General features: G+C 39.1%; 1 protein-coding gene across 3 annotated transcripts in view; it reads right to left on the reverse strand.

The window, feature by feature from the left end:
* TMEM200A (transmembrane protein 200A) overlaps positions 1-23083 on the reverse strand; it is a 62953-nt gene that overhangs the window by 24191 nt on the left and 15679 nt on the right. The window contains exon 1 of one of the 3 annotated variants that reach the window (XM_075446768.1): positions 14379-14459. The exons of the other annotated variants lie outside the window; for them this stretch is intronic. The gene's annotated coding sequence lies outside the window, so the exon portion shown is untranslated. Of the gene's footprint in view, positions 1-14378; positions 14460-23083 lie in introns of those variants that run through there. 3 annotated transcript variants of the gene reach the window in all.

Consider the following 23083-nt stretch of genomic DNA (forward strand, 5'->3'; position numbering starts at 1 on the left):
AGAGTGAACAAAGAGGTAGAGGAGCACGCAGAGAGATGAACCAGATCATGCAACTATGCGCAAACAGCCTGGAATGTCAGAGACAGAATGTAATTTAACCAATGCAAATGCCAAACAAAAAAAGGAGATAACAAATGAGAACACGCTAGGAGGCAAGGAAAAATCAAATGAACAAAGACACTTACGCAAGCAATAGAAACACATGGCAGGTGAGAATCAAACCAAAAGGGAAGGTAAAAGAAGCATCTAGTTATCAGAACCATTTGATTTGTAGGAAATGTGTAGGTCTGTAGGAGCTAACTAGTCAGATACGCTTGCAGCTGCTGGCAGATCTGGAAGCTGATCACATCCTCCAGGTTCAGCTGGAGGATAAGATTTTACAGAAAAAGAACCTCCTTTTCCTTTCACATCACACTGTTGTTGTTCCTCTCCAGAAAGGATCAACCATCACCTGCCCAGAGGTTGAAATGACCACTTCACAGGTGCTTCATTTAGGCTTCTTATTTATTCTTCAGTTTTCATTATTCTAGAGCATTGGTAAGACACCAAGACACAAGCAAACTTACCACAGTCCTCACAGAAGTCATGGACTGCTCTGTGCTCCTTCAGTACAGCCAACTAGCATAGCCACCATCCCTGAGCAGTTCACAAGCACCTAAGCTTCAGACACTTCTCCCAGCTGGCTCCCCTGGAGCAGCGCCGGCATTGCCCTGGTACACGTGTGTGGCTTCTCACGCTGCCCTGACATCCCAGCATGTGGTTCTAAGACAGGCATATCCCAACCCAGTGCATTCCAAATTCCAGCCAAATCTGATGCTTCTATCTTTCAAATAGCTGTGAATTTGAGAAAAATTTTAACACAAGCCTTCTGCAATTTTTCATAGCTGAGTTGCTGAGTGGGTGAAAGAATGGGCCAGAACAGAGGGCACTCACATCTCTGCTGCAGCCCTCAAAAGCTAAATTCAGAAGAGAAAGAGCCAAAGATAAGATGCCTACTATATAATTAGAAATAGAATTTCTGTGCTATCAGGAAATAGAACAGTTCATGCGGGTATTTTTGTTGTTGTTGTGCTTATTCGCCAATTTTTATTTGTTGTAATGTTTTAATTCAGGATCTTTGAAGGACTTCTCGCCAGCTGCAGACTGCAAACATGAATGTCCCCAGCATTTCAGATTGGCTGAAAGTTGTGTTTAGATTTTTCACTTGGACAGTCCACCTCCATACAGTTCCAAGTCACATTTTCCAAGCCATGGAGAGATGCTCGTACAGCAGACCTCTGTTACTTGCTTACTGATAGCACAAGGCAGCCTTTCTGTGCCACTTACACAGAAGGAGCCTTCCATATACCTAGGAATAGTCAGTGAAAATACTGAACTTGATGGTTTCCCAAGGGCTGTTACTACATGCCTTTGCCATAACAGTCAGCTCATCGCTGCCAGACATGCTGAAAGCAGGGACACACTATCAGGATCTTAGCGCTCAGTATTTGTCTGCTTTACTTAAGCTGACTCAAATCTGCAAATAGAAACCCAGCTGTGCACTCTTTTCCTAACTTTTCAGTTCATAATCCACATGTAGAACCACAAATCTACCCTGAAAACTCCACATCTGAGAAGTAAAATGACCCATTTTACAGGAAGCCTGTGTGTGCCCTGTATGAAGCTAAGTAGATTGTGAAACAAGAAAAACCCAGGTGGGTCAGCCTGCTTTGGGACCAGTGGGACAGATTCCTAAGTAATCCATGAACTAGCCAGGAAGGAGTTACCACTTGTCCAGCTCACAGGTCCTACCAAACAATACTCCCTTGCATGCAGTCTACATGTAGAACCTATCTTGATAAAATATTCTCACTTATACTAAAATCATTACAGAAATGTCAGTAAAGAGTGCTAGTGTTAATGACACCATCATCCCCTGGTGCCATAAATACCATCCCATGTGATGCTGCCCACAGAGGATCAGCGTATATAAACAGATTCTAATTTTCTCTCCAGCTCAGTTATGACACAGATTATGCAATTCCTAAAGCAGGATCACAGTGTCACCTAAACTGCTTTCAGAACTCCTGGGACATTCCTGTCACTCTAAGAGCCTCAAGCCCCATGAGCTCTGAAAGGTGGCCAAAAGTTGAGATAGCACTGCGCCATCTTACTCTAGCTTGGAAACTCACAATGCATGCATGACGCAGCACCCTACTCCTCCCCTATTCTATTCCACTGTTGTTATACTCATGAATAAGCCCAGTGACACCTGTCCTTGGTAAGTGTCATACAGTACTAATTGTATTACACCACCGTGTAGTACTTGTTCTGAAAAAGCATTACTGAAGAACATTGATGAAGTGCAGTACAGCAAACAGAATATTTCTATGAAACCTTCAATTTTCCAGCACTTCCTGATTATCTTCTGATTTGAGCTGTGTGACCCAGCTCAGCATTAACATTGATTTTTGAATTTAATTACAGACACTCTGGCTTGGAGAGCTGTGACATGCTGAAATTCAATTGAATTGGTCTTGCCCTGGCCTCCTCCTAATACACACTGTGCTGATTAATCCAATCCTGTTCTGATTTTCTGCAGTGCAGGCTACATTTACCCTTTCCCATTCCTTCACAATGAATGCTGTGCACCATTTGCATCCCTGATTCAGCACTGATTAACCATATGCCCCACATCAGCTTCTTGTACTTCACTGAAACAGTCACCACAGAAACCTGCTGCTTTAAAAAGAACAGGGGCAGTAAGAATAAGACAAAGGAAGGGCAGACAGGAACTCAACATGTTGTGAGGAGGGATTTACAGATTTAGATTTGTATAGGCTGTAACAGGCATATATTATTCAGAACATCTTTCTTCATCTACATCTGTATTCCAGTCCTCTCCTTTTGACAGCACATGTGGTGGTATTACAGCTCAATATTTAAGAACCTTTATCTCAACAATAATGTAAGTAGATTACATCCACCCGGTGCCAACTCTTGACGATGACTGTTAGCCACGGGATAATGACAGACACTTGTTTACTGGCTCATGGAAGAGGTAAGTAAGAGATGCTGTTCCGAGCTAATAAGTCCTGATTCATGTTTCTTACTTACAAAATCATAACCAGACTCCAGCACACCGGAATCTACTCTTAGTGACTATCACAACAAAGTCATGTTCCAGGATGTCCAGAATGTAGCTACAAAAATTATATCATCAAGAAATTATCACCCGTAGAACTTAAAACACTTTCAAAAGTTCAATATCCACTTCCTCTTCATGGAACAACTAATGCATAAGAAAGCGTAGAGTAAAATTTTAAAGAGTGATTCAGAACCTCTTTCAGAAGTTATTTGGGAACCTTCATTCAAAATGGAAATTGAGTTCCCAAATTACTTAGAAGATTTTGATGCTTCTACCATTGGGGTCTGAACCTGCAATTATGAAAAGGTTTAGCTTTAAGCACTTGAACATTAGAGCTTCCCAGTTTCCGCCTATTAACCGAGCCATGGCTCTTCTGCTCTGACCCTACAACACCCTCTTCAAATTCCTATTTACTAAGCACTAAGTAATTAAGTTATAACTGTTTCCCTTGACAGCTGTTCCTTCCTCATTCTTGCCCTATTCTCCATATACGTCAACCTTATAAAGACTTGGGTTTTAAGACTTCAGGCAAGCTTTCAGCTGATGAATTCGCACCTTGTTGTTTGTAGATCTGTAGAGCTTCACTGTCTAATGGTCTCTGTTAATGGGAAAAGGAGGCAAACCGTTTTAAACAAGAATACAGAGGCCCTATTGTTTGCTTCTCTTCTGTGTTTATAAGGTGATGTCTGTCATTATTTTGGCACAAAAACTTTGTACTTTTCACTCTATTTCAGCAGTCCAGCCTACTTGGGGTTTTGAATTGCACACAAAAAGCAGATTTAAAATACATGAAGTAATGCCCAGATTCAGTAATTCCTCCTTCAAATTATAGTAGGCTTTCTATAGCAACAAAATATAGGATGTGTGTTTGTGTGTATAAAAAAACCCTTGGCAATTCAGCAGGCATTAGCAAAGTTACTACCAAAGATTTACAACTCTTGCTGGAAAGACCTTTCTAATGATAAAGTCTTTCAATTTTGCTTTTTAAAACACACTTCCTTGTAGTTCACAGCCCACCTGTGAACTTCTGAAGAGCTCTGCTGTAGAAAATTACATGAGAGAGGTAAAAAGAATAACACTTCATAAATGTACATGGAAAACATTATTTATTATAAAATCTTGCTGTGACATATGGGCAGCAGCAATAGTTTCTTCAAAAGCTGTCAGTTCAGTATTTAACCTGGGGACTTAGCATCAATATTATTAACATGCTTAGTAACAGGAATGCTGAAATATCTGTAAATACAAAATTGTGCATCTTTCTATTGTCATATGAATTATTACACAAGAGCTACATTACTGAATATACTACACATTCAAATTTTATTTGTTTACACAAACAGAAAATAAACATATTAACAGCATAAACAAATTACATAAGGCTTTGTTTATTTTTCCCTATACAGGCTGCCTTGCTGAAATATTGAAGCTGGCCCCTAGACACTGTCTTCTTAATAAGGATCACTTCACAATTTACGTTTAATATTCAACTGCTCAGTAAACATTCGTTGTGTTCTTTCTTCACACAAAATTAAACAGAAACCCAAGCTTTGTACCATGTCAACTAGAGCACTTTAATTCAGAATAACTTTTACAAATATAAACTCTTGCCAATTAGGTAGAAATGTGTCTTTGAACAATTCTTAAATACTCTCTCTTCAATGCTGTTCTTAAAGGCAAACTAAAATCTAGGGAGAAAACAAAAATTTAGTCCCTTCACCAAGGGCAAAGATAGGACTAGATATTGTTTTAAAAACATAAGACTGGAAAACATATCCTGTTCATTAGTTTACAATCAAAATCTCTTTATAATGTCTTTCAATAAAGCTACTGCCCTCATTTTAAAAGTGAAGTATTTGTTCCCACCCTCCCACTGGGATTGCTTTACCCCAATGTCTAGAAATCTTCTCACTTCCAGCTCAATTTTAATCCTGGATTATGCTCATTTTATGCTCATTTGTTTTTGTACTACATATTCTGAGACAGTTGAAGTCAACTATATTTTTGAGTTAAGCTGCATCTTTGCTGTTGAAACAACCCATTGCTATTTCTCTCTCTAATGAAATCATTTGTTATAGTACCTTCAGAATTCCCAGTAATACTAAGCCCCATAGATTCATCACTTTTTACATTCTCAGAGCACTTGTTTGATCCACCAATACGTTTAAACATATGCTAAACTTTAAGAATATGAATACTGCAGCTGACCTTGACAGCATTACAAGTGTGCTTCACATTTTTTAAGCTAAAATGTTCTATGCATTGATGGGTTGAAGCAATATGCTCCACAAGTTGCACGCTGAGGCCAAGGGAGCAGGAGATCAGGATCTGAGGTAGCCAAAACAAGGAACAGGCACAAGAGCAGATGCAGTGAGGACAAGCTTTCATATCAAGCAAGAATAACCTCAGCTAAAACATTTTGGGGGTTGCTGTTCACTTTTAATGTAGTAATTCTTACTTCTTTAAGATCATACCTATTAAGACTATTCTAACAATCCATACCATACTCACACATGATGCATTTGATGAATCAGAAATTAAAAAGTACTCTACGTGATACGAATTATTAGCTTTCTTTTCATAAAGCAGATGAAAACTTTCAAACCAACCTATTTGTAAGCTTAAGTCTATTACAAGGAATAAAAATATTATTTGTGAAACACTGTCATATGTTACAGATTGAAAAATGCCTCGTTCTACAGTGCAGACCTTAAGTGTTAAACTCTATTTGCACACTCGTGCAATACAAAGCAAATATTCAAATACTGTGCTATACCTTCCTTCTCCTGGTTTGCCAGATTCTAAACATAGCCTTCCCTCTTTCTGAAATAATCATAGTAACAGGAGCAAGAGGTGGGCTGTAGCCTTTGGTGCCATCAACCGCTGCGAGGAAACATGGAAACCGAATCGAAGTTCTGACAAACGCAGGATCAAACACTCAGTGTTACAAAGCCGTGGATGTTTCCCAGTTGCACAAACTGGGTTAGGTCCTAACACCTTCCTGTTTCTGCACGTTTTTTCTGAGCTGTAATGCTGCTGAAGTCTCTATGTAAAAGATTCATACAGATAAGCTGAGGAGCTCACATGAGTGTGTGCTACTGGATCAGGGTGGTTCTTTCGAATGGACTGTAGGCTTCTAGATTTCTACAGGTTCAGTACTGTTACTGTCTTTTGACTTACTAGCTGTTTCAGAAAGATCTCCAATTTACTTTTTTACTGACAGGTGACTTTAATCCATATAAAAACATTTGTGCAAATCCCTGTTATTGATCCTGCAATGCAGAGTTGAAGAGCGGCTACATTTCTCATACTTTTTTCCCTTTGCTTGCTTCTGGGTTGTTTGAGGGCTTGATTATACTTTTTTTCCCATGCTGTTCTGTGTTTTCCTCACTGTCACCTCAATTGATTTTCTTGCACTGCTCAAAACTAACATGTTTGACTACTGTGAAGAAAATATAAAAAAAAGTAATTTAGATTGTTGTTCCCAGATCCTGAAGACACAGCTAACATAAGTTGGAAGGAGAATATACTGATGTCTTCAGCAAATACTGAAGGGCTTGAAGTCTTTTTCTAACTATAAAGGGTTGATTCCTTGGTAACAAAGAATATGCAACATCTTATATTCCAGACTAGCAGTTGATCATAACATGACGAAAGCGTATATAGCCACTGTACGAAAAGACTCCCAAAATCTCGGTTCAGAGCAAGTATCCAGTTATAATAGTGAAACGAGTAGTAACTACCAAACCTTACTGCAAGGCAGACAGAATCTTGATTGTTTCCCTAAACTCTTCTTGTAAAAAACATACTGGTGAATTGTGGCAGTGGAGCACCTAAATTGGCATCTTCTCTGTGTCTGGTAACATATGCAAGAAGCCCTGCATTGCCAGTTGCAAGGCATACCAACCACAGAAAACAAATTCCTCCCTAACTACTCTCCTTACAACAAAAAGTGACTTTGTTTTAATTTTCACTATTATTGCCAGAAATATTCTCAGTATCTAAGCTTTCAAACATGAAATCTGATGTCATGTTTTCTTTGATTTGTTGAATGCACGCCAGTTCTCATGAGGGTGAAGCAGAAACACCCCCGCTTGTTATACTCATTGATTTGCACACCTTCACCTTGTCTTCTGTAATATGTCTCTTATCTGAGGTCCAATCCTTTCAGTCTAGTTTCTTGCAAGAATTTTGTCCTTTATGAGAACAGTTCTTATGAAAATATTCCCACTGCCACACTAAATCCTGCTTCTCCTAGCTTTCTATAGTCTTCCACTCCCAGCTGCCATCCATCACCATGAGTGAAGAGTAGCTGAAGATGTACGTTAGACTGTAAACTCCAAGGGGTAGACCTGCTGAATGTCATTCTTTGCTGTTTTCCAAGCTGTGCAGGAGTTCCCACCTATGCACAGCAGGCTGTGTACATCACCACCACTCACATGTGGCAGGATATCTCTTGCCACTTTGCATTCTCTCAAGTCAATAGCAAAAAATTAACTGAATTTTGAATCATTTTGAATTAACAGGTGATTTTTAAGTGGTTTCGTGTTGCTAGAAACATTCAGAAATTAAAGCAAATGCTCAGAATGAGTCTGCTTTGACACTAATCAGTGAAATCCTTTGAAAATATATAAAGCAAACCTTTTGTTTCAGTTCTAGTCATCGGACAAAAGTGACCTCATTGGAACCCTCCTGACAGACACTGGCAAAATTGTGAGATCAAACTGTGTACTATACTCCTCAGGGGAACATTATTAAAGCAAAGAAAAACTTGCAGCCAGTGAGATTTAAATGGACTGTGTACTAAGCATAAACACAGCTGTTTTCCTGAGTCTGCATGAACCCAGGCACTGCAGATTAACAAAAATTAAATTCTCCTATCATCACAGACAAAATACAGATAAAGAACCTACTGTGTACTCTCGTAAACCAAATATCATATACTTATGAGAACATCTAGTGTATAACAACAGTAAATTTAATTATTTTGTTTCAACAGTGAATTTAATTATTTTGTTTATCTGTGAATATCTACATGAAGATATATATCATCGCATTTGCATCTTGACATGACTAACGAAAGTACGGTCTTTTGTCTGCAACTAATTCGTTTTCACTTAATACAGCAATGACTGATTAATTTCATTTTCTGGTGCGGAGGACATCCTGTAACATAGTCAATGTTGCTTTGGAACCTTTGAACTTAATTATCTCCAAACAGAAGGCACAGTAACAGATAATGACTTTTTTCTCTCTTTTTATCTCTGAAATTACCTGCTATGTATCAGAAGATTTTTCAAAGATTTATGGTTAAGCAAATGCTACTTTTATTGGTGCCCAATTCTCAACAGGAACTTTGCATTTGTAAGGCAAGTAAAATTTGATCTGGAAATGTCTGTTAGGGTTATACTTAGTATAATTTATTTAAAGTAAACTAGAAAAAAAAATCATCCACAATTAGAGGTCTGGTCCTACTTTTCTAAGGGCATATAAAAATTATGGTTGGCTTTTATGGAAGTTTTCAATGTGCAAGGAATACATAATGATATTAAAGGATATTACGTTGCTCCTCTAACACAAAATAGGATCATGAATACCAAATAAGTACACTGTGGTTAAAAGAGACTGGTGATGAGATCTCTTGAATTTTGAGAACACAAATTTACAAATGTGCCCTCGCAATATAGAACAAAGGTAGGTGTTCTAGTTCAATTTCTAAGTGTTTTAAACAGCATTCAGAAACTTCTCACATCGTTGCCATTTGCAGAATGGAATCTTGAATTCTGAGATATTATTGAAACATAAAAAATCAGGTATGATGACTGAGTCACACACATCAAGATGGCCGTGACTACTAAATGAAATCCTAATTATTAACATCAGCTGCAAAATTAGCATTGAATTCAACAAGGATAGACCTTCACTTGTGAATTAGAAGTTTATTTTGTGGATATTCTGAAGCATTCCTTTCACACATACTATCATAATTTGGAAGCTATACAAATGTGGGCAACACCACACAGGAACTGAAAAAATGTAGCATGTAAGAATGAAATTTTTGTAACAGTACTAGTTTTTCAGAAACATAATATAATTATTTCTAGAGGATATTCAGTAACATATGCGCCAACTCAGCATCCTGAATTTTCAGTTGCCCATATGCTGGGAAATCTTAGGCCCGGTTCGCCTGCAGTGATCCTAAAAATGGAATGATATGGAAAATTGTTTGGATGCGAACATAAATAGCTTTTAGCTTTCTTAGCAAAATCTTAATCAAGCAAAACTAGTTCTGGGTCAAACAACAGGGTTTTTTTCTGTGTCATCACCAGTTTCAAAATAGTTATTTTTACGGTAAACTTTGACTAAAAACATCCTTTTGAGAGGAAATAAGAGGTTTCACTTTGAAAATATTAAAAAAATATTTTGGCTGCTTCAACTTTTGTTTTCAATTATTATTATTTTAGGCCAAACCCACCTGCTGAATGTAGGATGGATGCCCATATAGAGTTGGTTTTTTTTTAATCTATACTGCATTTTTTGCAAACAGAGTTAATTAGCAAAAATTCTGTTCTGATATACATGTAGTGTATCCTCAATTTTAGCTCCATCCTATTTCAAAGTTTTGACACTGATTAAATAAAAAAAGTGATGAAAAGAAACTTTACAGCAGCTCTTCTTTCATATTATTGTCAACACTGAGTCGGAGTGAAATGTTTCACACGTAAAAGTGATTTTTTTAACCAAAATATTGCATGTACAGAATGAGTCATATTATAAATCACACAACTTCTGTCAAAAGAAAGAAACACTTCGCACAGAACTGACATTCATCTGGTTAAAAAAAAACTACCTGTTTTTACAAAATGTGATTTTGATCTCCACAAATCATGCTGCTAGTAAGAAACTTTTATACAATACGCACACCATTTTCAGATTGATACATTACCAGCTGTCACACACTGCAGCCAGGCTTGCCCCCTGAGGTTTTCCAAATTCTTGTCTTTGCTATGGAACATCCCACAAGCCTGCCAAGAGCTGCAAAGTTGCTGCCCACACAGGAGATTTATTAGAAGAGCTGAAGATGTTTATGGCAATGACCAGGTATCTTCCCTTAATGTATCCCATTGTTCTCTCACTGAAAGCTGCTCTCGGTTGCCAAAATGTCTGTTTGCTGGGTTTTATGAAGAAGGGACTTCTAAACAGTAGCTGCAGAGCTACTTTAAAACAGGAAGCTCCACTAAATGGATATTTTCTAAGGGTGACTGACCTTCTGGACTTTATTTTCACTACAGTTTTTTGTCAAACATACTACTTGTCCTAGATAGAAGCTCAGTCAGGAAAACTTCCTTGCAGGATATTAATCACATTTGTGGCAGCCCTGTTGCATCCTCCTCTCTGCCAAGCAAAAGACCACACACATCCACAGCAGCTCCAATCGCTGCCTGGGGACTTCAGAGCAGCATTCACTGAACTTCCACTAAAGTGTCCCCTTTGTTCCTTTTTTTGGGCTCCCGGCCTGGTATCGTACATGGGAAGATAAGCAGAAAAGCAGAACAGATGGTGACAACAGATGCCATCTCTCAACACAGGTGAAAGGCCGTGGTTAAATTCACGATCCCACAGCTCCCATCTTTCCCTCAGCCTCCCCGACTCCACATACTGTTACAAACACCCTGTGGCACTGGCCGTAGTCCTCTGTACCCACTCCAGCTGTAACTGCTAACTTCCATGGACTCTCATTTCCCAGCTTTGACTTACAAACTTTGACTTACTTACTTTGGTTACAATATTCAGCTTCATCACTAACTTCAACATTAAAACTACTTCTATTCAATTTGCATAAAATCTCCTGTGTGTAACTGCATATAGTTTACATTAGATAAACATTAACAAAATAATAATAAAATAGCATATAGAATCAAGGTGTTATTCACTGGTAAGGCACCTATATGACCTCCAACTGAATGCACTAGCAAAATTACTACAATCTTTGGTGCAGGATCGGGCTATAAGTTGCCAGGAATCAATACTGCAGGGTGTTGAGCACTCCAGCTCTGAAATAAATTTCTAGTCTGAGATGCATCATCAGGAGAGGAAGTTGGTTACACCACATCCTCAGACCCACACAGGAATCTTCCAACTCAGAGCAAGGCCAATGCCTTGACAAGGCCTTGACTCCATGCTTAAAATTTAAACATAGCTAATTAAAACAAACAAAAAAAAACTTTAAATATTTTCTACAGCTCGTTTTACTTGTTGCAGTAACAATTGAGAGCAACTAGAAAAAGGACATGTTCTACCTTTTCTTAAATTTGTGAATTTGCCAGTATTTTTTGTACAGAAAGTTTCTCTTTCTTATGTGGTCATTTAGACTGTCATTTGTAAGAGTTTTTTACATAGCATTCAGAAAACAAAAAGTGTTTACATTTTCAGGAGCACCTACAAGCCTAGCATTTGAAACTTGCGTTACGTATTGATCTCTAATGTCTGTCGTTTCCTTTAATATTCTTTAATACACAGATAATACATATTTAAGCTAGAAGCATTTCAGAATTATTTGCACTGGTTCTAACACTTAAAACCAGCAATGGAAAATCAAATGTGTATTTCTTCCAGGAAAAGACTTCAAGAAACTGCATACCACCAGCCAAAAGGCAAATACTAAATTCCGGTTTCCAGAACCAAAATGCCTAAGAAAGACTAAAAGCAAACAGGAGGGCAAGCCTTAGCACCTGTAATTCAGCTAGCAAAATATTCACATTCTAGAGCACTGATTTTCAAACTTCTGATATTTGCAGACACCTAAAAGATTTCCATTGCAACCTCCTGCAGAATCAATATATGTAAACTTTTTCTCCTCAGTCATCTTTCGTAAGTGTCTCAGAAGTTGGTCACAGACCCACCCCCTTCCGCTCTCCATGGAGTCCAAAGATCATGTGCTGAAAGCCAGAATTAGAAATTCAGCAGTCAAATGAACCGCCTTTTAAAAATAAAAAAAAATTAGTTTTAGAAAACAGGTTTGTGAGGAAAAATTACAGGGAAAGCACCAAAACAGAACACATACATAAAATTTCTTTTCTGTATGTCAAAAAGATTCTGTAGAAGTGTCCCAATATTGTAGCAAACTTCTTAACTTTCTAAATTCTCAAGGCCAAATCCTATTGTCCTCATCCCAGAGTAAGTTCAGATCTCCAAATCTCTTAGGGCCTTAATGGACTGCTACTGAAAGTCAATGGCCAAGTCTCATGTCGACTGACTTCCAGGGGGCAGAACTGGGCAGTGACCAAATCTCTTTCCATGCCTGTTACATCTCCATCAGACAACTCCTTAAATCTTCATGGCAAACCGTTATTTTAATAGCCACGTGTCTTAAACAGGCACACTTGTGCTACAAAGCAGATCTTCGACACAGATATATCCAGGTCCTCCATGCTGACTCTGACTGAGTCATGTGCTCCCTGCACTCCCTGCTAGTAAACCCTTGGCAGTTTCTGAGATAGCTGATTTCCTTCAGCCAGACAGTGTTTTATAGACATGTAAATGTGGGGCGTGCTATCACAAATTAAGTAAGATCTCCGCAATATAAGAATAAGTATACCCAATCAGAAGAAATGAAAAGAGAAGATTAGAAGAAATCAGAAGAAACAAAAAGCCTAGTATGGAGCTTTTACTCACTGGAAGAAAGCATCCATACTTTAGCCTTGGATTAGCCCCATAAACTAGGAAAAATAGTGATAACATGTCTGATTCTAAAAAGATTAGTTTTCCCGGTGTTCATGGAATTGTTTAAATATACAAATATACAGTTACTTTTGCACAAATGTTCACATTGGTTGCTTATTATTCAGTTCATCTGTGTTAGTGATTAAGCCATCATAACCGATTTATCAATTTCAATAGTCTCAGAATTCAACATTCCATTCTGCAAATGCCGACTGGAAAAACACTTAGGCAATAAAGTAAAAAGTCCATGAATACTGTTTATCAAAGCAGTAATATCTGAAGGTGAATTCAAATACAGAACATCTGCTGCCTTGTTATTATAAAAATCCACAGCTGCATTACAGACCACATACATTCTCTCAGGATATCCGCTGAAAAGGGGGAAAAGAACCCTAATCCAACAAAGGAAGAGGGGCTAAAAAAACATCCACCTGTAATAAAGATATTAATACACACATGGCATCAACATAGAGCTGAAATTCGGCCATATTCGTGAACACAAGACAGAGATTTGCTGCCTATAGTTGCAGCCATTCTTGCCACAATCAGTACTTTGCTGTCTGGGTCCAGATGCTGTTACTGTGACTCATTCGGGATATCACCACGCCACAGGAGAAATCCTGCTGTGATCTACAGTCTGTTCAATGTAGGAGTATTACAGTAACTCACAGAAATCCTTCTGGGGCCCTTACATATGCCAAGTAGTACCCTACTTCTTTTATTACAAACAGTTCAAGTGGAACTGACTGGGGCAACTCATTTGGGTAAGACTTTCTTTACTGTTTGTCCAGGTGCAACAGCTAGGCCTTTACATTTCTTAAGAAAAAACGCATTTTCTAACACACAGTATAACACAGATTACACTTGCTGGTTATAAAATCCTTGAGGAGGCTTAAGAACAGGTCTTACAACTGGTACACTTCCAATGTTTCCTTCAAATGCATTTTGGTGCTTCTGTAGAAGGCAGCATCTCCTCACTTCACTCCCAGTCCTAAACTCTCCTACATGCCACTTTCTCACTAGGACCTGCCAACATCTCCCTCCTTCGTCAGGCAGGATCTGACTGTCACTCACTTGGTCACCAAGGATCCCTCAAATCATACTGCCAGGCTCTACCCATCTCCCCTTTCCTCATAACTCTCTGTACTTCAGTCTGCGCACCTCTAGCTCTTCTCCATCCTAACCGCACTACACGCTTTCTTCATGCGCTTTATTCAACCTTCCTCGGTTTTTTCCTATTTACAAGATGAACCATTCACAATGTCAATTTTACTAGAAGGATTGTAAGATCCAAGATAGAGATCTGTTATGCCAAAAATGCTAGGAGCTAGCACCAGCCAGCAATTTGACCTATGTAATGTTTCCCACATTCTGACCTGTGCACAACAGGCAAGTAGAGATCCAGGAAACAGAACAAAAACATTTTAAAACCCCCAAAATTCAGCAAGATAAAACTCTAATGAAGATTAAGAAACACATACATAGGGTATGCTCACAAGGCTACTAAAACAGTGACTGGAGCTCTTACCCGTTATGCCGGGCCAGCTTCAGCTCAGCAGCGTTGGGGAAGTGCCCTGATGCACAAAGCCCAGTGGATTAAGTGCTTTGCCCTGCCGTATCCAACCCCAGAACTTCTCAGTTCAGTCTTGCAGCGCCCTTGCAGAACAGCAGAATCAGATGTGCCGGGGCCAAAGTTACTGCAAGTTGCAATGGAATATGCAAATATTTTGTTAATCTTCATTAATGATTCATGCTAATATGCTAAAATACAAACTGTAGTGGCTGAGGACCTGTCATGTGTTCACACTTGCTGCTGGGCAGTGGAGGAGGCCTTTGATAAGCACAGGGATGGACAGTTGCAGGAGTAACTTCAACCACCACAGCTCGACCTGACACTGAACAGGTGTCAGAGGCCAGAAGCACTGCCTAACCGGCCAGATGCCTGCACAGCCTTGGGGTAGGCTGAGTACAGGTTACTGAGCTCAAGCTGTCACCCCTACCAATGCCAAAGCCTCTGTGTAAGGACATGAGGAAGGTGAGAGTATCTGCTTCATTAACTTTATCTAGTCAAGGACCTTTTAAATACAAAAAGGGATAATAAGCAAAGAGGGAATGGATAAACAAAAGCACACCCACACAACCTGATAGACAAGTGATAAACAGAGACAATGCCAAAGACATCCAGATACTAACTGATGGGCCATTAAGAACCTCAGCAGGCGTGCATGGGGTGTGCCTGGGTATTCACTCGCAATCCTCAAGTTGAACTAGCCAGTAAGTAGCTGGCTCCGGGACTTGGCAGAGCTATCAGGCGGCCAGAGGGTTCATTCTGGTACTTGGGGGGACCTACGAGTGTGGGGTGCCAGTGGGACAAGCATTTGAATGCCTGTGTCTTTTTGCAGCAAGCACCGAGCTGAACTAGCTGGCGAGCGGGGGACCCATGGGATGGGTAAAGTGGTCTGGGAGCTGGGCAGGGGTGCTGGGTGGACAGAGTAGCCACACCGGTGATGTGGGGATCCACAAACACGCGCGTGTGCTTTCACTAGTGAACATTAATCCCTAGCGGACAAAGGAGAGGAAAGGGACTTGGCTGTGATGTCAGCCCCGGAAGCATAACATGAGGGTGCTGTTGAAGGAAGCACCTTGCCTGTGGCAGTCTGATTCTGTGCAGCCAGCCGTGCACGTCCTCGGTGTGTGTGTGTCTCTGGCATACATGTTTAGCCTTGCCACTGGTTGAGATTGTAATAGGAAAGCAGCAGCCATGTCCACGAGTCTGGGATGGAGACCTCTAGGTTTCAGGGCACCCCAGGCTGGGCTCTGGCAGTTGTGTAGGAGGAATTGCCAGGCTCTGGAGCTGCTGGAGGCAATGGCTGTTTATAACATCTTGCTTAAAGCTGATGTGTAGATGGCTTTCAATCCTGCTCCAGCCATATCAACATTTCTTAAGTAACAGCAAGGTCTTCTTTACATGCCCCATACTACAACCTCCCACTAGAAAAAAAAATTCAGTCCATGCTGATAGGTCTTAGCTCACTGCTCCTGGAAGACTGCTGAGGATTTTGGAATAGAATACAGAAGATAGAATACATCTTCTTCATGCCGGCAGAAAAACAGCTGTAAGTAAAGGTATGCCATAAAGACGAAGCTAAGCCCACACTTTGTTTAGCCACCTAGTTTTAGGGCTCTTATATGCATTAATCTTTAGCTGAGAAAAAAATTTAGTGAGGAAGAGGTATGGAAGCCAGCAATTTCTAGGATTAACTTTCTTCTCCAAGTTTTCTGTCTGTCCTTCATCTGTATTTCCCCATGCTCTGCATAATTTTCAAGTCATTTGTCTTATCAATTAGGTATCTGAATGCCCACATATGTGCTTTGGAAGCACGTAACAAGACAAAAGGTTAAATCTGAAGTTCAAGCAACAGGAGGTTGCCATCAATTTAAATGGGATCAGAATGTTATACGTGATTCAGAATTCCTTTTCTTCTTCTCAGTAATTCTTGATGTGTGCCTTGCTGCCTTTTCAAAATAATTGCTACTATGGTTTATTATTTATATGCTTAGGAGTCTTTGGAGGCTGCCCATCTCAAATCTTAAGAGATTCGACCTTGTCATCCATTCTTAAACATTCATGCTTCAGCATTAAACTGGTTTATTAAACAATACGATGATAATTACTGTGGAACTTAAAAATGCTGAACTTTTCATCACCCTAAAAAGTAAAAGACAATTTTAATGTACCCACAGGAATTATGGGAACTTAAATTATTATTTCTATAGTGACAAAAGTATGCTTTTTGTTTACAAACCTAGCATAAATGTCTACAGTCAGTCTGATTTGTAAACATCTGCTTACCTGCACTAACTTTCTTCTTCATTTTAAGGTCACAAAACTTTTAGAGTAAATTCTTCAGAGTTACTGCACCTTGATGCAAAATAACATTATAATCTTAGAAGTTGGATGCGGCATTTGTTCAGAAAGAAAATGCTTTCAGTGCACCTAAGTCCTGGAATCCCTTCCATTAAAATCAGTGCGATTTTTCACGAGATTAACGGCTGCTAGAACTGGCAAGAATTTGTAAAGCTGAGGTCAGAGTACTACAGCTTTTCATTTCGCTGTTTGGCAGGTGGGGAAAAATTCTGTCGTTCCACGGAAACTGGCAGATCTAATCATATGTGCAATTTAATGCGGTTTTGCTTGTCAATGAAATACATGAGCTGTATGATTTTATTAAGCTTGTATTTTAGTTTATTTGCAGGACTTACACTTTGACCAGTCAGAATGAATTAATAGGAGACACGTGGCCAAAGAGTTGAAAAACTATTTTTAAAAGTAGTCCTGCTGTATAAAGTTTCTTCCATTTTTAACTTACGAAAACAGTTCAGCCCTTAAGCTATTGGCAGCAGGTCATACACAGTTACAACAGCACCTACAAGCTCCTTCACCAAAGAGGACCTTTCAGCACCACACTCTATAAAAATAAAACACAGTAGTCCATGTCTCAAAGAGAAGTATTTGTTTCTTACACCTTAAACGCATTAATTCTCCTCACCTCTTTACACTTCTTAGTTTCCTAATAAGTTCAACTTACCAGAAAAAAAAAAAAAAAAGACGATGATGACCTCCCCATTGTCTTTATCTCACCTAACTCTGGTGACTGGAGAGAACCAGCCCCTTCCCTCCTGAAGGCGCATCTGTGTATATGCTTCCACCAAATATAATATTACTGTAGCTCCCCTGAACTCCCCCCAGATTTTCACTTTCTGTTACAGTGCATCAACTATCCTGAGAAGTTCTTCCTCATATTAAAATTAACTAACTGAAAGTTGCATTCAGCAGTGTATTTTCACGCTCAGCAAGCTAACTACAGTGAAGTATGGTATGACCACAAAGAAAAATATTTTCCCTTAATATCTTTTTAATCTAGGCTTGTCATACACTTCTGTACACTAAAAGCCTTATTTTGGCTCACTCCCAGCCTTCTCATGAAACAAAGCCTGGTCTCTCTTTGGTAGATCACTTGTCAGTATGTTAGCACACATGTTCAGATCCTGAAACAGAATTTGTTAGTTCCTTGCTTCTGTAGGGGAAGCAGGAAAACTCATGTGCTAGTTTTTATCAAAGTCACTGTAACATGCTCACTACTAGAGTGATATTCTGACATTTCTAGTGAACGCCTACCATCGCCTCATCTCCCTTCAGAAACACTTTCTCTTTCAGAGTGACAATAAAGGCCTCATCTTAAGCAACCTCAAGACAAAGCAACTGCCTAAGTCCACTATGTGTGTGCAGTATAAAGTAGATGACATGAAAAATAATATGACCAAGTAAAAGCATATTCCATTACAGGGAGAACAAGGACTTAATGAAAATACTAGCTCGCTTTGGATTCTCATTGTTCTCAGCTCTCCCTGCTTCTCTTCATCTTTTATTTCATGACTCACTCATTTGTCCCAAGGCCTTAAGAGTTTCACTCAGTGCACACTGGACAGACATTTTGGTAAAGATAAATCATAATCATTACTACCTTTAAATTATAAAGAAGCTATACTGAATTAATGTATGCTGTAAGTGTGCAGTGGTATAGCTTTTATAGAAGTGAAAATAAAAAGTGCTTTGTTTAGTGTACGTGTACTAGTGTACACTGGGCACATGTACATTAGTACAAATGTACTAACAGTCAGTGAATATGGAGATCTCAATAAATAAAAAATAGTGACTAAATTATTACTTTCAGATAAAACCAGAAGCTTTACAGATAAAGCTAACATATACTATAAAATACTTGGGTTTACAATATACATAGTATTTTTACAACAATCATCAGATACTCTTCGTTGTCTGACCTTTGAATAGAAATGCAGGATCTTTTGCACAGACCATAAAGAGTCTTTTCCACTTTCATTATCAGCCAGAATTGCAGCCACTGGGCACACTTACACCATGCAACGAACTGCAGTAAACTGAACTCTGAGCTACAGCTACCAAAATCCAAAACAAAGCACCATGCAATGGTGCTAGCTTGGGCCTTGACAGCGAAGAAGCGGATCCTGCTGCCTTGGATACAACATCACTTTTCTATTTCTTTTTGCAGATGTGTTACTTTCTCCAGCTGGCATGATGCTGGTTAAGCAGGTAACAAAATTTCTGACATTGCAATGTGTAGACCCAACCAACTTTGTGTTGAACAGCTAGCTATTTAGGTGAAGGGCTCTCATGAGCCCATAGCTCTGCCCTTCATGTACTAGTATCAAGGTCTACCATGTGTCTGAGGTAGCCGCATCTTAAGTGCAGGAGAAAATTAGTCCTTATGTCTGTCCTCGCATTTCAAGAACCAGTGCTTCTCTTTCTCCACATTTATACAAAGGCAGTTATCTTTTAGCATGGCTCTGGCTCTGTGTGACTGATAGAGGCTAGTTCCTTACAAACACCTATAGTCAAGTTGAATATGAAATTCAGTTATACAGGAAGATCTTTATGCAAGGTCCACTGCAGGCCACTTACTATTTTGTAATGATTTTACATGAACTTAGATTTTGGGAAAGTGTGTTAAGTCAAAGTATCTCTGACTGCAAGGCCTTGCAATCCACTAACAGATACATGAAGGACTAAAGTATACAACTGTCAAAATATTTAAATTATATGCATTAAACATAAACTCTTAGATTTTCAGGAAACTTACATAAAAGTAGACCTCAAATATATATTTTTAAATTATTATAAAAAATTTGGAAGGTTCCACATTAAGGCTGCTTGATGTCCTCTCTGTAAAATCTCCTGCCTTCCCTGCTATCAGCATCTCAATTTAAAATCTAACTATTGTTAATGATCACTACAGTTAGAAATTATTCAGATAAAGAGCTTCTGCAGTTAAAGTCAAACTGAGCATAATGAAACCTCCCGTAGTTCACCCAAAAAAAATGCATACAGAGTATGACTCGCCTTCCTTTCCCTGAGCATTCTAATGAAGAAACAGCTATGAAAATCTGTCATTCTTTGGCAATTCTTGTCTTCTCCCTGCTGATATTTTTCAAGATTATCCACCAAAGATATTGTGCCTCCTCAGTATTTTTCTTGTGCCTCACTCTGCACTCACACCTTTGGTTTGCAGGAAACATGAAATTTATAATGAACTAGGTAGCTATAGATCTAATTATTTCAAGTACTTTGTTTTAAAAGATAATCTGAGTCTGCAATTTATAATGCCTAAAACTGCACCGGTCTTTTAAATATGTGCTGGGTATGAGAACAAGACATGATGGCTCATCAGTGTCTGATCCAGTAGTTCCAAGTGATTGTGCCATGGACCACAAGAAATTATAAAATGACCATTCTCAATGGCCCTTCCTGTCTGATTTTCTGTGATACATTATATTTTGTATCACTGCGAAGGAAATGGTTTCCTTTTCCAAAGTCTCACTATTTTTCTTCATAAATTCTTGCTTGTAATTTTGCCAGAATTTAACAGCTTAGGGCTTCTATGGAACAGGGCAGTCCTGCATCTGACGTTTTGGTGAAAACTTCACCAAAAACTGGTTGCTTGACTTCTGAACGAGATTGGCGAAAAATACATAGCAATGGTGATACTCATATTTTTAAACTGGTTATTTGAAAACCTGCAACTCCTCACATATATATAAATTCTATGCAGACTGTTGGCATAATATAACTGGGACATCAGTTCTGTGATGACATTTTTTGTTCAGACTCTACAATAACATGAGACAACAGGATACACACACAAAAAAAGAACAATGATCTGTTCTGCCCAGAATTTTAAACACCATTTAAAGAAAAAAAGATCACAAAACCTTTTTTTATACAATGCAGATTTTGTAGACTAATGCCTAAGTTCTCCATTATTAACAAAACTACCTAAATAAGAATGTGGATAACTTTGCATGTTTCACATAACATTCAGTCAACCTTTCTCAGATAAATGATTTTTCTTCTAAAAAAAGATACATCAGAAAAAGAACTGGTCAATCATATTGAGTTATGAATCTGAACAACAACAAAATTTGTTCATGCTAAATCATGAAAACCAGACTTCAGGCCTGGCTCTAGACTCTGCAAATACAAAGGCTATGGTGAAGTCCCTGAGAGTTTTGGGTAGCAAATGAGAATTTTAAACTGAACAAACCATTGATGTTATTTAATTATGCATATTAAATTCCAGACCCACTGAAATTAACAAGCAAACTCTCAATGAATCTTTGAGACCACCACATCATGTGTTGCTTTGTGACATGAATAAAGTGAGAGAGATTACCCATGCTTTGGTCTAATCTTGCAAACATGCAAGCAACACAGTAGTTCTCTTCCATAGTACTATCAGCAGATAGCAGCTGCAAACTTTTTCAACTGGTTAATTATCGCATAAACATGCTAAACCAATTTCTTCACATTGTGGTGTGTACTTTTTATATTCTTTGTTAGAATAGCCAAAGTGTTATTTTGCTTATGAAAGTATGTATCTCTCCTTAAACTAAATATTTATTTGAGATGGTATTTGCACTAAGATACTAGAGGGATTAAGTATGTTTAAAAATAATACTTCATTCATAGTTATCCAGACCACGTTGTCATCTAATTTTTTTCTGTTTGGGAAAAACTGGCATGTTTAACCTTCCTTCTCCCAAGTCTAGCAACGGGAACAGTCCAATACCTCACCAAGAACAAAACACAAATGTCATAATACCCTTCTTCCAAAAATACGATCCATCCTCATCAGTGCCTTGGACAGAATCTCCAAATCCCACACCTGACGCTTACCAAGAGACAAAGCTAATCGCAACTCAGTCAACAGAAGCTGCCTGTAAAAAGCACAGGCAGGAGGAAAGGCAGTCTCTTACGGTGACATTTCCTCCTTTTGGACACCCTTCCAAGCACAGAGCTACCAAGGGTGCTAGCCCATTTGGAGGACAATTTCCACAGGGAAGGAAAGAGCCTCCTTGCTCACCGGCCTGCATATGTCAGCCTCCCTTCCAGGCCAAACTTCCCATCCAGCCCTACAGCAGACGGTCTCTCTCCCTGCCTCCTTAGTCGGGCTTGTCCCCAGACTTTCATTAAAGTACAGGACCTTGTCACCCAAAATCTCTGACACTTGATACTGTGATGATAAAATATACTCTTAAATATTTCATCACAGATTTATTTCACTAAAAGTCCGCCTGGCAGTTAGTCATGCCATGGCCCCAGCACTAGTAACCAACTGGTTTTCTGACCAATACTGTTTTCTAAACAAGACAAGCAGTTAGCTATTGCCTCTTACTGGCAGATGCCTCTTGATAGTCAGAAGTCAAGCCAGGATATAGAATTAACATAAAGACCACACATGATGCTTCATATGCCAAAAATCTATCGAAAAGGTAGTCCTGATGGGCTTCTTGCAATATTTGGTAACACCGGGCATGGAAAAAAAATCGTATTCCACTAACAAGAGGTTTTAAGATACAAAAGGAATGCCCATCTTCAGGCTGTCCTCCCTTTGATTCCCAGGACAAGGCTCGGGCTTTCCTGACAAACAGCTGAGCCAACACACAACCAGGAATTCAGGCAGGAAATTTCACAGGGCAGAAGTCATAAGCAGTGTGATACAGACAGTGGACCTCATCTCCACAGTCAGTAAGGGTGTTTACAGACTCCTCCACATCTGCAATGGCCCCAATTATGTCCAGCTGCACAGCCCTGAAGTGCGCAACTCATTCTTACACACATACAAATCAAAACCAATTATTAATGAATCACAGAACTACAGAAAAATTTAGGCTGGAAGAGACCTCTACCGCTAACTCCAAAGTTAGATCAGGTATGCAATTCATGTCAATTTTCCTATAAGCTACCAATGAAGACAAAAGAAAGACTGTTATTTCAACTCAGAAACAGTTCAGGAAATGCTGAAATGATCTAGTTGTGTGCCATGTAAGACATGATTCGAGTCTTTGTTCAAGCCATCAAAATATTACCAAGTTGCTGGTATGCAGTACTGTACATTAAACCTTGCTCGTTACAACTCGTAGTGCGACAACTGCTCCTAAACACACAGGGTTTGCGTAAATTATTCAGTCCTACATGGAGACATGTAGACCAGCTCATCTGGACCACACATGTAACAGCCACCCCATGTCTGGTGCCCATATTGGCTCATGCATCACCACATGGTACAGAATTTTGTGAGCCACACTTACCAATACCAACCCTACTTTTGCCACACACTAATAATGCTTTAAAGG

Source organism: Opisthocomus hoazin, chromosome 2 (assembly GCF_030867145.1).
Source record: "Opisthocomus hoazin isolate bOpiHoa1 chromosome 2, bOpiHoa1.hap1, whole genome shotgun sequence".
NCBI lineage: Eukaryota > Metazoa > Chordata > Aves > Opisthocomiformes > Opisthocomidae > Opisthocomus > Opisthocomus hoazin.